At 50.3% G+C, this 15000-nt stretch overlaps 1 protein-coding gene across 1 annotated transcript in view; it reads left to right on the forward strand.

The window, feature by feature from the left end:
* Positions 1-5327: 5327 nt before the first annotated feature.
* The window catches only part of myt1la (myelin transcription factor 1-like, a), a gene marked incomplete at its 3' end in the record, with an annotated part of 51920 nt that continues 42247 nt past the window's right edge, over positions 5328-15000 (forward strand). The window contains exons 1-2 of the mRNA XM_076993128.1: positions 5328-7599; positions 7688-7909. The remainder of the gene's footprint in view (positions 7600-7687; positions 7910-15000) is intronic.

A 15000-nucleotide genomic window follows, 5' to 3' on the forward strand; every position in this document is an offset into this window, starting at 1 on the left:
GTCTGGTCTCCTCTCTTCTCTCCTGCCATCCAGCCTAGCTCAGGAAATGATAATAAACCACACACACCCGCTCATTTTCCTCACCTTCCATTGATCATTCGTTCCAAGGTATCGGTTTTAGCAGTGCTTGACTGAGCTTTGTCTTCCCTATAGATGGTAAGTTGTTCTATGTTCAAGACAAAACTGCCAGCTGTTTCCACCACGTTTGATAATAGTGATGTGTTTGAGGGATGTTCCAGTCAAATGCTGTTGAATGCTCCGTTAATTAGGTTTACACCAGAAGCTCAGAAAGAGCATTTTCACTCGGTGCTTAATCTCCGCTGCCAGCCACACCACACAGCGTAATGAAAACCAAGCTTATGTCACTTCCATTTACGCTTTAGCTGTTTCTCATACCAGGTTCCAAATCAGGAAAATTAAGACGTCCCATTCAGAAAACATATTGCACAGAGATAGTTGTCATTTTTAAATTATGCTTATTTCCACATTCCAGATAATACGTTCCATTTTGTGAGTGAAATACATTTTTTCCAGTAGTGGTTCGTGACATGGCGAAGGGGATGAGGGATTGTTAAACAGGGCAGGGGAGTAGGAGCTCGACCGGAAACCTCACCTCTCGTCACCCGGCTGACGGACGTGCTGGTACGGCGTCCTGCAGGCCACCTGCATGATGGGGCAGCGTTTGCCGCTTTCTCTCGCGGTGCGTGGTGCAAGTGACCAATCAGACAGGTTCTCTCTCCAATTTCACCCTCAAGCGGCACTGGAGTCAAGTGCCACTGAGTCTGAGACCGCTTTAATCCTGCTCCCACCCATTGGCCCAATGCTAGCGGCCGTATGTTAGAGTATGTCCCCACTCTAGAACAAACAGGGTCACGTGAGACACAAACGTTTTAGACCCCCCCCCCCACCCCCCGCCCATGCGTATGCATGAAAAAACGTCCTCGCACTCCAAAATATGTGAAGATGGCAGACTGGAGTGTGATATGAGAGACATTCATCCTCTGACAGGCGCTGTCTGTCTGAGGCCTCAATTTGCATGCACTTTCGATTAAGCTATTTACAGACACACAGCAGTTTTCCTCATTGAAACTGGTTTCAGTTATTTCAGACAATACTGGCTCATGTTTCCCAGATACTCCTCCCAGGGTATCCCTGCCCATGATGGCTGCGGATTATTATTGATTATTATTATTAATATATGGGATTACTATTAATTAAGGCTTAACATGCTCTTCTCTGCAGACTTTATAATGTTTGGTTGAATTCTATATGCTTTCGTCCTGTTCCGGGTCTCCCAACGTCCTGGATGGTGTTGTTTGGGTCGGTGGCTCTTTGTTCTAGCGGCGTGTTGAAGTGTTCCTGCGTGTGAGCAGGGGATCAGGGATGGTGACGCCGCAGGACTCCAGGGACTGATTGATGGCAGCCGTATTTACGCCATCAGGTTCCCTGTATGCCGCCAAAATGGCTGCCTGCTCCCACAGAGAGTACAGATGCCCCCCGCCAGCTCGGCAGACTAAAAAGCACACTGACTTCGAGACATAATGAAAGAGAAATAGGAGCAAAACTTAGTCACACTGAGAGAGAGAGAGAGAGAGAGATGGGAGAGAGGGCGAAAGAGGGTGATTTTTAAGTTATTTGATAGTTTTTAATAGCTTGAGGACAATATAGAAATCTTTAGTCTGTAAAACCGTTGAGAATTTCTCAAGTTACAGAAGTGTATGCTGGATGTTTGCTGGATTTGTGTTTGCTAGATGTGTGCTGGATGTATGCCAGATGTTTGCCGGATGTTTGTTGTATGTATGCTGGATGTTTGTTAGATGTGTGCTGGATGTATGCCAGATGTTTGCTGGATGTGTGCTGGATATATCCTGGATGTTTTCTGAATGTGTGCTGGATGTTTGCTGGATGTTTTCTGGATGTGTGCCGGATGTTTGCTGGATGTGTGCTGCATGTATGCTGGATGTGTGCTGAATATATCCTGGATGTATGCTGAATGTATGCCGGATGTTTGCTGGATGTGTGCCGGATGTTTGCTGGATGTGTGCTGGATGTTTTCTGGATGTGTGCCGGATGTTTTCTGGATGTGTGCTTGATGTGTGCTGGATGTGTACTGGATGTGTGCTGGATTTGTGCTTGATGTGTGCTGGATGTGTTCTGGATGTATGCTGTATGTTTGCTGGATGTTTGTTGGATGTTTGCTGGATGTGTGCTGGATTTGAGCTGGATGTTTGCCGGATGTTTTCTGGATGTGTGCTGGATTTGTGCTGGATGTATGCTGGATGTTTGCTGGATGTGTGCTGGATTTGAGCTGGATGTATGCTGGATGTTTGCTGGATGTGTGCTGGATATATCCTGGATGTATGCCGAATGTATGCCGGATGTTTGCTGGATGTGTGCCAGATGTGTGCCGGATGTTTGCTGGATGTTTTCTGGATGTGTGCTGGATGTGTGCCGGATGTTTTCTGAATGTGTGCTGGATGTGTGCTGGATGTGTACTGGATGTGTGCTGGATTTGTGCTGGATGTGTTCTGGATGTATGCTGGATGTTTGCTGGATGTTTCCTGGATGTGTGCTGGATTTAAGCTGGATGTTTGCCGGACGTTTTCTGGATGTGTGCTGGATTTGTGCTGGATGTTTGCCGGACGTTTTCTGGATGTATTCTGGATGTTTGCTGGATGTTTGCTGGATGTGTGCTGGATGTATGCTGGATATTTTCTAGATGTATGCCGGATGTTTGCCATATGTATGCCAGATGTATGCTAGGTGTTTGCTGGATGTGTGCTGGATGTATTTTGGATGTTTGCTGGATGTTTGCTGGATGTTTGCTGGATGTTTGCCGGATGTGTGCTGGATGTGTGCTGGATGTTTGCTGGATGTTTGCTGGATGTTTGCTGGATGTATGCTGGATGTTTTCTGGATGTGTGCTGGATGTATGCCGGATATTTGCTGGATGTGTGCTGGATGTATTTTGGATGTGTGCTGGAGATTTGCTGGATGTGTACTGGATGTATGCTGGATGTATGCTGGATGTATGCTGGATGTATGCTGGATGTATGCCTTGGTGCTGGAGTAGCCCTGCACCGCTCATGTTAGTCGTGTCCATTTCCCATGTACCTGCCATCGACAGCTTTATAAGTGGACGATGGCCATGTTGGAGCAGGCAGAAGGCTGAAGCATGCAGCATAGGGTCAGGACTGGGTTTGCACTGGGCTACAAATACAGACTCATTTCAGACTAACAGAGAAGCAGTGAGAGGAACTGAAGCAATAACACATGGGTACATGGCTCTCTATCTACTGCACTCAGCCCCATTGATGCTGGCAAGGCTGTGCATGGTCCACTTAGCCCAGGAGTGGGTGCCTGCACTCAGAACCAGCAGGTCACCGGTTCGAGCCCTGCTGTGGGAGTGTACGTTTCCTGTGAGTAACCCCCTGTTGCACTGCCATAAACCTGACCAGTAATAACTCATGATTGTTATAAGGGGAAATGAAAGGGTGATGTGTTTAACGGAGCGAAGCTGGTGGGATCTTACCGACTTCGACTGGAAGGTGGTTTTCTAAACACTTTGTTTAGAAACCACAGAGTTTGATTTGGTCTGGACTGAAATGTACATCTATACTATAACCCAAGTATTCAAACAAATTTCTGCCTTTGGGTCAGTACTTGGAGGGGGAGGATATGGACTGGACCCTCTACTTCAACTGAAGTCCAGCTGAGTTCTGCACTGCCGTCCACTTCCTGCACTTCCCCTCCTCTGCTTCCTTCTTCCATGAAGGGGAGGGTTTGTGCCATGTGGAAGGTTTATCGGACATGGGCTACCCAGCATGCCCCAGTGCCTCATATGGGCTTCCCAGCATGCCTCAGTGCCTCAGCCCAGCTATGCAGGACCATGTGTGATAGCGTGGCTCTGCAGGACAGTCCAGCTGATGTGTACGGTTTGGTTTTCAGCATGTGGCCTCATATTAACAGTTCCCCATGACCTTTACCCCCACAGCAACGTCCCCGGCTGGCGGATTAGCGAGCATCCTGGCCAAGCGGCGCTGCTCGGCACTGGCACCCAGATCCTCGCTGTGGATTTTACATCACAGAACATAAGACTGGATTTTGGATATGGAGAAGTTGTTCCTGGGTCTGCAATTAGGGAACTTGAGGATTATCCAAGAATGCTGTGTGTATAAGAGTCTCTTGTTATCTGTATTCTTCCTGCATGGTTTCAGTAGGCTTAGCTGCGATTGGTTCTGCTGCAGTTGAGCTCATCTTCCCTCTCTCTCTCTCTCTCTCTCTCTCTCTCTTTCTCTCCCTCTCTCTCTCCGACTGGCGGTTGGGGGGGGGGTGTTGCGAAAGGAAGTGACCTACATAGCATCGCTCCCTTGCCTCAGCTGTCGTTTGCATTTCAAGAGATGATGAATAATTTACTCCTCCTCCCCCCCCATGAAAACGTGACAGCCTTCAATAAAAATTAACGAATTTAACGAGCCTGGGTGACAATCAGTTTCTGCGACACTCAAAAGGCCCCCGGTCTGAGCTGTGGATTCCAGAGCCTGAGGCGGAGGTGCCACAGGTGAAGCTTTATCAGGAGTAGATCACACCCGAGCCGGAAATCAGCAGGGCTCTGCAGTATGGGAACAGCAGTGAGCCTTTGGTTATTTTCTCATATATAAGAGTGAAGCTCTCTATAGCAGTCGCAGTGTGGTGCTACGGTGGGGGGGGGTGGGGTGAGGGTGTGTTGGGGGGGGGGGGGGGGGGGGGCAGGCATTCTCAACTTCTGTATTCTATTCTAGCCCTGGGAAGAGCCTGACAGCTTGTGTGTGTATGTTGTGTGAGGGTGCACGCTCGCGTGTGTGTTCGGCAAGCCAATATCCACCACATGTTCTCCAGTCTAATCCCGAGTTCAGCCCGAGCCAAGCCTCCCTTTCCATAGCCCAACTTTTAAAACAGCTCCGGATTCCAATTATGCTTGCGATGGCTAGGTTACAGTTTGAGAATCGGAGACAAACACGCATGCACACACAGTGACAGACACAGACACGTGAGTGCACGCCCAGCCACACTGGGGAGTGTGTAATAGTTTTATCAGGGTGAGCACAGGCACACCAGGGCACTCCTGCCTACAGCTATGGCTGGGATCCATGGGAGAAAGTCAATTACAGCGGCATGAGGCAGCCTGGGGTGAACATATGGGAGAGAGATAACGCTGGCAAGATGGCCGCCGAGCTCTCCCTGCAGCCCCCCCTCCCCCCCTCCCGGTCCCCAGCCGGAGCACGTCGCTCACCGCACCTCGTGTTTACCTCGCCCCGCACGGGGGAAGTAATAAGGCCAGGCCGGAATCCGTCAAGCACGCACGCACACGAACACGCACACGATTGCGTGCGATTGTTTATTTGAGTTAGCGTGACGTGAGGGACAAGGAGTCCTGGGTGTGAAAGACAGGCTCCACGCTGGCGGAGGAGGCAGGGTGTGTGTGAAGCGCGGTGCTGGTGAAAGCATCCGCGTCTGCAGGGCTGCCTGCCATTCAGGATCGATATGGAACGGAAGGGAATATGGCTACTTTTTCGCCCATCCGGATTAAATCCCGAGGTGGCCGGGCCTGGAAAATCTCTGCTGCATCAGGAGGAACCTTCTGTTGTTCTTTCGTGTTTGTGCGCAACTGAAAATTTGTGATTCATCGCACGTCCGAACGTAGGCAGCTCTCTAACAGTCGAGCAGAGCAGAGAAGAGGGTAGGGAATTATATCTACTCTCTCTCCCTCTCTCTCTCTCTCTCTCTCTCACACACACACACACACATATACGTGTGCGTGCAAGCACACACACACGCTCGCGAACACACACACACTACACATGACAGCCATCTCTTTCCCTTGCTCCAGTGCCGACTAACATTGCCATGCAAAACGGCCAGTGAGAGATACCCGTTAAGCGTAACGCGGGCATGCTCAGTCGCGCGTTCCACACACAGCAATGGGCTCGAGAGGAATAATACCCCACACGGTAAAAGCGCCAGATCCTCCCTCTGGATTATACGTCTTTCGTTTCAAACCGACGCTGATGTATATTGTTCCTCAAGTCGACGAGAGAGGAGGAGAGAGAGAGAGAGAGAGAGAGAGAGACAGAGAGACAGAGACAGAGACGGACAGACAGACAGAGGGGGGGGGCAAGGCTGCACGTCAGGACGTAAGTCTCTGTCAGAAAAGCAATCAGCAGCTTGAGCGTCTGGCCTCCTGCAGACCGCTGATTACAGCATTAGGATCAGCCCAGCTCTTCCCCTTGTGTGGCAAATCATTTCGACCGCAATAAAGAACTTTGAGACAAAGGAGAAGTTAATTAAGATTAATTAACTTTTTAATGGTGCCAGTACACTCATATTTGTGCGTGTGGCCAAAGGCATTTTTGAGCACATCTACTATTTACATTCTTATTGTGCTCTCTCTCTCTCTCTCTCTCTCTCTCTTTCATTCTCACTCTCACTCTCTCTTCAGGTTTATTATGTAGTAATACAGCCTCAATGACATTTGTAGCTACCTACCTTCGTGTCAGTACTTTTGGTTTTCAAAATGATCTGTAACATAGGTAAATAATCATATATCAGTCAAACTGAGATAACTGATTAGTCCAAAACATTACAAAGGTAAAAACCAGTGGCGAACCGTCAGGGCATTCAAGGCCTTCTCTGAAGGTCCATTGATCTTGAAGAAGATGCTTTATCTATTATATGTAATATATGTTAATAAAGATTCACCAATAATTTGTATTTTTCCCCTAAATTTGCTTTCAAATCCACATTTCATACTTGTGCTGGAAAAAAACTCAGTGCTGAAATAAAAAATCAACCAATCAGAATATTTCACACCATTGTTGCATTTGCCTTTGCCTTTGCATTTTACATTAAGAGAGCTTTTATTATGGATTAGCAGTTTAATCAACCAATCATATTTTGAATTAGAATCGTGGGGGCGTGCTCCAATGTGCTCAGGGTGTTCTCGCTGGTCCTCGTATACCAGTTCTGCATGGTTAGTGCCTCGTGACCTTTTAGCTCATGTGCTAGCTAATTAGCTAGCTAGCTAGCACTACCGTGAGGTTTTCCAAGCAGAAAGGATGGAATCGCAGGATATTGTCAGCGAATTGCTAACAACACCATTTTCAAGACGGTCATTCAATGAAAAAGTGGAGAAAAGGCCGACCAACACCTCATCTTCAGATTCTAACACAAGTCGGGAAAGGGTACGTTGCACATAGTACATAGTATTAGGACAACAGTGATATGGACGTGTTTTTAATACTATGGTCATTTTTTCATTTAGCTATGTCTAGTGAAGGTCAATGGCCAGTAAGTACGGTTCGCCACTGGTAAAAACAATATGTGTATATCAAACTATAGTATTATATATAGTACATACAGACACAGCATAATAATTCAATGAAACTTAGAAATTAAAGGTTTAATTATATGAAATAATATCACATGAGCTTTAATGAGTGTGTAGGTCAACAGAAGAATGCACTACCTGCTGGAATGGGCTAAGGAGGAGATGTGGAGAGGCCCACAATGCAAAGCTGACACTCCACCACCCGGACAGCAGCAGTTTGGGCACGTCCATGGGTAACGAGACCACAGACGTTTACAAAAGTCCGAAAAGTTTACTCTTCCACCGAAGTATAGCGTTGATGAATCAGAGGGTTTCCTGCAGGAGGAGGAATCCCAGCACAAACCGTTCTACATGTGCTTCTGAGCCTGATCCTGAAGTGTTAAAGTCTCTGAGTCGAGTGTACAGCTCTCAAAGACACAGAGTGGCCATGAGCTGAGGTCACTGCTGCAGAAGGAGCCGGACGGAGTCCTGAGAGAGCGAACGCACGGCTCCAATCCCCTGCCCTGACTCTTCAACCTCTCCAGTATCAGGCCCCTTAACACGGTGAGTCAGTGATGGTAGCACAGACAGAAGCAGAAAACAAGAACGCACTGAAGTTCAGAACGTCTTGTCTGTACTGTACATGATGAGTATTCTCAATTTTGAAGCCCGTTAATGTGGGTTTATTAAGGATTTGTTCATTCTGTCTGTGAGTGAAAAACGTGAGTGTGTGTGTCTGTGTGTGTGTGTTTGTGTGCCTGCGCACACGTTTGTACGTGTATGAGAAACCGTGTGTGTGTGCACGGGTGTGCTACCATACGTGTGCGCACGCAGGTGTTTCTGCATGCGTGTGTGTGCATCTCTGAACGTGTGTGCATATGTGTGAGTATGTGTGTGTGTGTGTGTGGTTGAGTGCGCATGCACGTGTTTGTGTATGTGTGTGCACGTGCAAGAGTGTGCGTGTGTGTGTGTGTGTGTGTGTGTGTGTGTGTGTGTGTGTGTGTGCGCGTGTGTGTGTGTGTATGTGCGTCTGTGTGTGTGTGTGCGCACGTGTGTGTGTGTGTGTGTGCGTGTGTGTCTCCATGCCTGCAGGGGGGCCTGGGACAGCCGCTGTATTCCCTGTGTGCGCCTGCTGCTTTACATTCTGCCGGTGTAGGCTGGGTCTCACACAGCAGCAGCAAGCAGCCAGCCAGCCATGCACATCTCTCACTCAGCCTGACTCCTCATTTATCAACTCACTCAACCATCCCTCCCTCACTCTCCCTCGCTCCCTACCTCTCTTTCTTCTTTCTTTCACTATCTACGCATTCTATCTGCGCTGTCTCTCCTCTACAAACCTCCCCCTGGTGTTTTTGTTTTTTGTCTTCGCGTGCCGTCGTTATGGTACGTATGCGTGAGTGAGCGAGTGCGAGAGAGAGAGAAAGAAACGCGATGAGATTTGAGCGAGTCCAAGCCTAAATGTTTACAATTCTAAGCCCTCTACTGCAGTTTTGCCAGTTCAAAAAACATGAGGAATTGATTTCGAACCTCATCGCCCTCTTGAGGACAGACATGGAAAGTGCCCGGTGTAATTTCTTTTGTTATGGACTAACTGCCTCTCCTCGGGCACGGACTGGTGGTATGCAATATGAGAAACAGGCTCGCAGCGAGCAGGTCTGGTCCAAACCTCACATCTATCCTGAGTGAACATCAGACAGGCGAGCTGGAAAAGAAGGAAATCAATAAAGGGGAGAGGGGTCTGTGTAGAGACGCTGGCAGGGCTTTGATTGAGGGCTGACTGACAAGCTCTTCGCCTCTGTGATCTACTGCATGCCGAACGATCGCGGTAGAGGGGGCGAAGCAGGCATCCGTTACTCCGGCTCACGGGAGGCGAGGACGCGGAGCCCGCGCGTTTGCGCTCCCCGCGTGCCGGCACTGCGCGCACTGCGCCGGGACTAGAGCCCGGCGTGGGGCGGAACACGGTCGTGATCCAGCAGAAGGGGAGGGAGACCGCGTGAGCACGATCCCACGTCTGCGGCTCACCTCTCTGATCTCCCAGATTGCGAAAGGGTGACGGGAGGTAACAACCCGACTGCCGCATCGTGCGTCAAAGAGCTTTTACGCTGGGGCGTTCCTCGCAGGCGTCGAGCAAGAGAGCCGAGACGCACGCTGGACCACGAGTGGGACAAAACCACCAGCTCGAGTCCAGATGGTGAGCAATAGTGAGACAATAGAGGGAGGTTAAAAAGTAAGAAAGAAAGGCAGAGAGAGAGAGGGCAGAGAGAGGAAAGAAAACCCATGTGTTGATGTCACTCTGGCGTGCAGCGAGAGTAATGGGGAGTATTTCTGGACCGAGCTGTCTGAGAGCTGCTGTCTGCTGGCAAGGAATGGCGAAGGAGCACGCACACACACACACACACACACGCGCATACACACGCGAACGCGCGCACGCACACATGCGCGCACACACATACGCACGCACAAACACATACGCACATACATAGGCACACGCGCGCACACACCCCCAAAATCAGCTGTAACTATAAAAGCCCCTTAAACAGCAGATGCTAGCACATTTAGCCAATGGTACATTTTATAAATCCCTTTGGAAACTTGCAACAGGGCTCCACAGTGCCCCGGGACTTGGGCTGGAGAAGCATAGAAATATCTTGAAAGAAACACACAGAAGTATATACGGTTACTTTTATCCGGGAAGTCGTCTGCGTCGTTTTGATGGGAATACATTTTCCCTTCTCTGTGCGACTCGCTATCAGGCCTCCCGTTTGAAACACACGTCAGGATTTTTGGCTCCCGCAGCTTTTGGTCAGAGGATCCGACACGAAGGAACACTTGCATGATTCAGTACAGGTCATATCTCCAGCATCACGAGAACTGTTCTGTAAGAGGAAGTTTGATCGCGTGGTGCGGTTTGCAAGTAAAGGGGAATACTAAAGAGTCTTCTCCTCCACTCTCTGCCCCTTTAGATTTTAGGAAGTGATAAGCCAGCTCGTTTTAATTCTCACAGTACCAGGTCCAGGGATTTTCAGGTTAACTGAATCCTTTGGTTATTTTCAAGTGAAATTCATTATATTTTATTTTCAATATTGCAGTGTGGATATCTGTAAAATTACCCCTTCAACTTAAAAATTGACCCAACTCTTACTCAATTAACTAATAATACAGACTTTATACCCTTTATGAGAAAGCACAGCATTTTGACCAATGTACTAGTCTATGGTCCATTGTTTAAAAAAATCACACACACAACCAAGAGGTGAAATTCAACCAGGTGCCAAGACATTGATATCACTGGAGCGGTCCGATCCAGTCACGCAACACTGCACTGCTATAAGAATCTTAAGCATTTTCTGATTTTATTTATGCTTCATGTTTATTTTTAGCATGGCATCTTTAAATCTGCTTGGTGGTCTGTCTCTGCCAGTCGGAATACATAATTTCACTGGGAAGAATGTGGGATTTGCACTCGGGAACATTTCAATAGAGTCGCAATGCATCCTAACTACATGTTATCAGTGGAATCGTTTGAAATGCAATGATGGTTCACTGCAGAAATGTAATGCAAGACAGTGGTGAGCTGTGGTGAGCTCCGGGGGGGTCTGGCTGTACTGGGCAGGAGTGACTGGCTGTACTAGGGTTACCTGGGGAAGCAGGTCAGGGGTGTTGAGTACTAAAGCCTGCTGGGGAAACCGCCTCCATTCTTCATGCATATGAGTCAGGTGCCTCTTCAGTCATCATCCCCTCCAGCAGTTCCCCACCGCTCTTTGCCTTCAGGTTTAAAAACAGGCTGGAGGCGAGGAAAGAGCAGCAGCGGGGAGGATGGAGGCGAGCGTGTGTGTGGGAGTGTGTGTGTGGGCGTAGCGGTTTGTGGCTGCAGAGCACATCAGATTGCAGCACGTTGTTTTGGCTGAAGGAGGTGACCACCATGGGCCACGGTGCTTGGGCCCCTGGCGTTGCTGCTCTCCTGCTCCATGCTGTGGAAATGTGAGGCCTGGTAACGACTCTGCACTCGCTCATGAGATGTGCTGCAGCCTTGAGCAAATCACACACACACACACACACACACACACACACACACACACACACACACTGACACACACACTGACACACACACACACACACACACACACACACACACACACACTGACACACACACACACACACACACACACACACACACACACACACACTGACACACACACACACACACACACACTGACACACACACACACACACACACACACACACACACACTGACACACACACACACACACACACACACACACACACACACACACACACACACACACACACACACTGACACATAGCGTTCAGAACAACACATTAATGTGCTCGTCGTTCCAGGTTCTGCATTTAAAAGCTGCATTAGCGCCGTCAACAGAGGAGCAAAATGTGTGTGAGCGAGGAGACGCTCGCGAGCATGAGATTCTCCCGTGCGCTCTCACACCCTTCTCTCGCCTCTCTCCTCCACCATCCCTCTTTTTCTCACCTCTCCATGAAGCCTGAAAGAGAGGGATGGAACGAAAGAGAGAGAGAGAGAGAGAGATGTGTCTCATGTGTGGTATCTTCTCCTCAGCAGAACAGACATCTAGCTGCAGTGTCGGTCTTCACACCAGCACCTTATGCCCAGCAGGCTGGATGTGCGGAAGGAGGAGCGGTTGGGTTCGGCCGAGCACGGTTCGTGTGCGGCAGGCCCGGCGTGAGTGCGCCCAGCACGCCGCGACCCTCCAAACCACCGCCCCGTCTTTCACACTTCTTCAGATCGCCGCGCGTCTGGTTCAACTCGGTAATTGGCCACCGAGTCAACTCGGCCACAGTGGAACCGGCTGAAGTATCATCACGGTGAGACCGGGACAGACACGGGCGATCGGCTCATGCATCCGTTACAGCACGGTGCCCATAATCACCGTCGTCATCACAACATAAAAAGAAAGCAGCGAAATGGCCTATAGGTCTACGCCCCTCCCCCGTCTGCTTCTGCTGGTCCAATAAAAGCCGCATCTGAGTGGAATTCATCATCAGCCCCATTGCATTACTCTGGGTGCATCCATACACCCTTCTCTCTCTCTCTCTCTCTCTCTCTCTCTCTCTCTCTCTCTCTCTCTCTCTCTCTCTCTCTCTCTCTCTCTCACACACACACACACACACGTACACTCCAGGCTGAGGGCCCTGGCTGTCTCATGCCCTGCTCCTTTACACCCCACTCTGACCTTTGCACACACACCTCTCATCTCCTACTGTCTTTCAGGGCAGCTGCTTGCTCGCAGCGGCCGTCACACCCGGTCGTCATACGGTCACACGGTCAGTGAGCGTGCCCGTCCAGGGTGGCCGCCGGGGGGGGCGGGTGCACGGGGTGGTGGTCATCAGAGGCGGAGCGGCAGCCGTCGGGAACGCAGGACTCCTGGTGGGGGGTTTAGGACAAGAGCTCGCTCTGACTCTGGGTGTCTGTTCATCTGCCGTCTGTCCTGCCTTCTTGTACATAATGTGCCATGCCTGTTGTCTGTTTGTCATCATCCCCCTTGAAATGTTCCGGCTCTTGCTGGAGCTCTCGCTGTCCTTTCAATCTCTATTTCTGTACTCCAGTATATCTTGTGAGACTGACCACCTATGCTTGCTAATACTGTCAGGTGCAGAACCCTCCGTGTTTTTTTGTACTGCAGGAATGTGTCTCCGTAGCGGTTCAGCATGGTCATTCAGGTCAGATAGCAGAGCCATTTTCACGTCGCAGGATTATGAATTTCACATTGTCCTCCCAGCAAGCCGAAGCACAGAGCAGAGGTATATGAGAAGGTTTATATGCATTATGTATTCAGTGGTAACTCCTATGAGAGTATATTTAAATGCTCCCCTTAAACCTCTCGCTCAGTTGCGTATGACAAGTCTGAGGTTAGTGGAGGTGAGTCAGATGTAGCAGTGTATATGTGGTTTCTCCCAAGAGTAGCATCACCTCCTCCACCACCTCCACCTGCGTCCTGGCTTGCACACGCACTCTTAAACCCCACCTCATCATAACTCCCCTCCCACACACACACACACACACACACACACACACACACACACACACACACACACACACACACCCCCCTACAGTCTCAGACACGTTTAGCCTCTTCATGTGGGGAGAAATCTTTGCTGGTGATCAAGGCTATCAACATAGACATTTGAAATCCAGTCGATGAGAACTGTGGATTTCTCTGCCACCATCTCTCTCTCTCTCATTCTTTCTCTCTCTCTCCACCTCCCTTTTACTCTCTCACACTCCCTACCCACCCTTTCTGTGAGATACATTATTCAAGGCAGGCACTTTAAGTAGGTCATGCAGCCCTAGCCTTCAAATGAGCCCAGACCAGGAAGGCAGGAGAGAGGAAACACATGCACACACATGCGGGCGCGAACACACACACACACACACCCACACACACACACACACATATGCAAGCACCATGTCTCCTCTCTCTTTAGCACTGGTACCTAACTCACCACTGATTGATAGTTGGGGTTCAATAGCCCAAGAGTGGCGAGATTGCGGTGGTGTGTGGTGGTGGTGTTGGTGGTGGTGGTGGTGTGTTGGTGGTGGTGGTGGTGGTGGTGGTGGTGATGGTGGTGTTGGTGGTGGTGGTGGTGGTGTGTTGGTGGTGGTGGTGGTGGTGGTGGTGGTGGTGATGGTGGTGGTGGTGGTGGTGGTGGTGGTGTGTTGGTGGTGGTGATGGTGGTGGTGGTGGTGGTGTGGTGGTGGTGGTGGTGGTGGTGTGTTGGTGGTGGTGGTGGTGGTGGTGGTGGTGGTGGTGTGTTGGTGGTGGTGGTGGTGGTGGTGAAGTGGTGGTGGTGGTGGTGGTGATGGTGGTGGTGGTGGTGATGGTGGTGGTGGTGGTGGTGATGGTGGTGGTGGTGGTGATGGTGGTGGTGGTGGTGGTGGTGGTGGTGGTGGTGGTGATGGTGGTGGTGGTGGTGATGGTGGTGGTGGTGGTGGTGGTGGTGATGGTGGTGGTGGTGATGGTGGTGATGGTGGTGGTGGTGGTGATGGTGGTGGTGATGGTGGTGGTGATGGTGGTGGTGGTGGTGGTGGTGGTGGTGATGGTGGTGGTGGTGGTGATGGTGGTGGTGATGGTGGTGGTGGTGGTGGTGATGGTGGTGGTGATGGTGGTGGTGGTGGTGGTGATGGTGGTGGTGGTGGTGATGGTGATGGTGGTGGTGATGGTGGTGGTGGTGGTGGTGGTGATGGTGGTGGTGATGGTGGTGGTGGTGGTGGTGGTGGTGGTGGTGGTGTGGTGGTGTGTTGGTGGTGGTGGTGGTGGTGGTGTGTTGGTGGTGGTGGTGGTGGTGGTGAAGTGGTGGTGGTGGTGGTGGTGGTGGTGGTGGTGATGGTGGTGGTGATGGTGGTGGTGGTGGTGGTGGTGATGGTGGTGGTGGTGGTGGTGGTGGTGATGGTGGTGGTGATGGTGGTGGTGGTGGTGGTGATGGTGGTGGTGGTGGTGGTGGTGGTGGTGATGGTGGTGGTGATGGTGGTGGTGGTGGTGGTGGTGATGGTGGTGGTGGTGGTGGTGGTGGTGGTGATGGTGATGGTGGTGGTGGTGGTGATGGTGGTGGTGGTGGTGGTGATGGTGGTGATGGTGGTGGTGATGGTGGTGGTGGTGGTG

This window comes from Brachyhypopomus gauderio, unplaced genomic scaffold, assembly GCF_052324685.1.
Source record: "Brachyhypopomus gauderio isolate BG-103 unplaced genomic scaffold, BGAUD_0.2 sc104, whole genome shotgun sequence".
In the NCBI taxonomy this organism is placed as follows: Eukaryota; Metazoa; Chordata; class Actinopteri; order Gymnotiformes; family Hypopomidae; genus Brachyhypopomus; species Brachyhypopomus gauderio.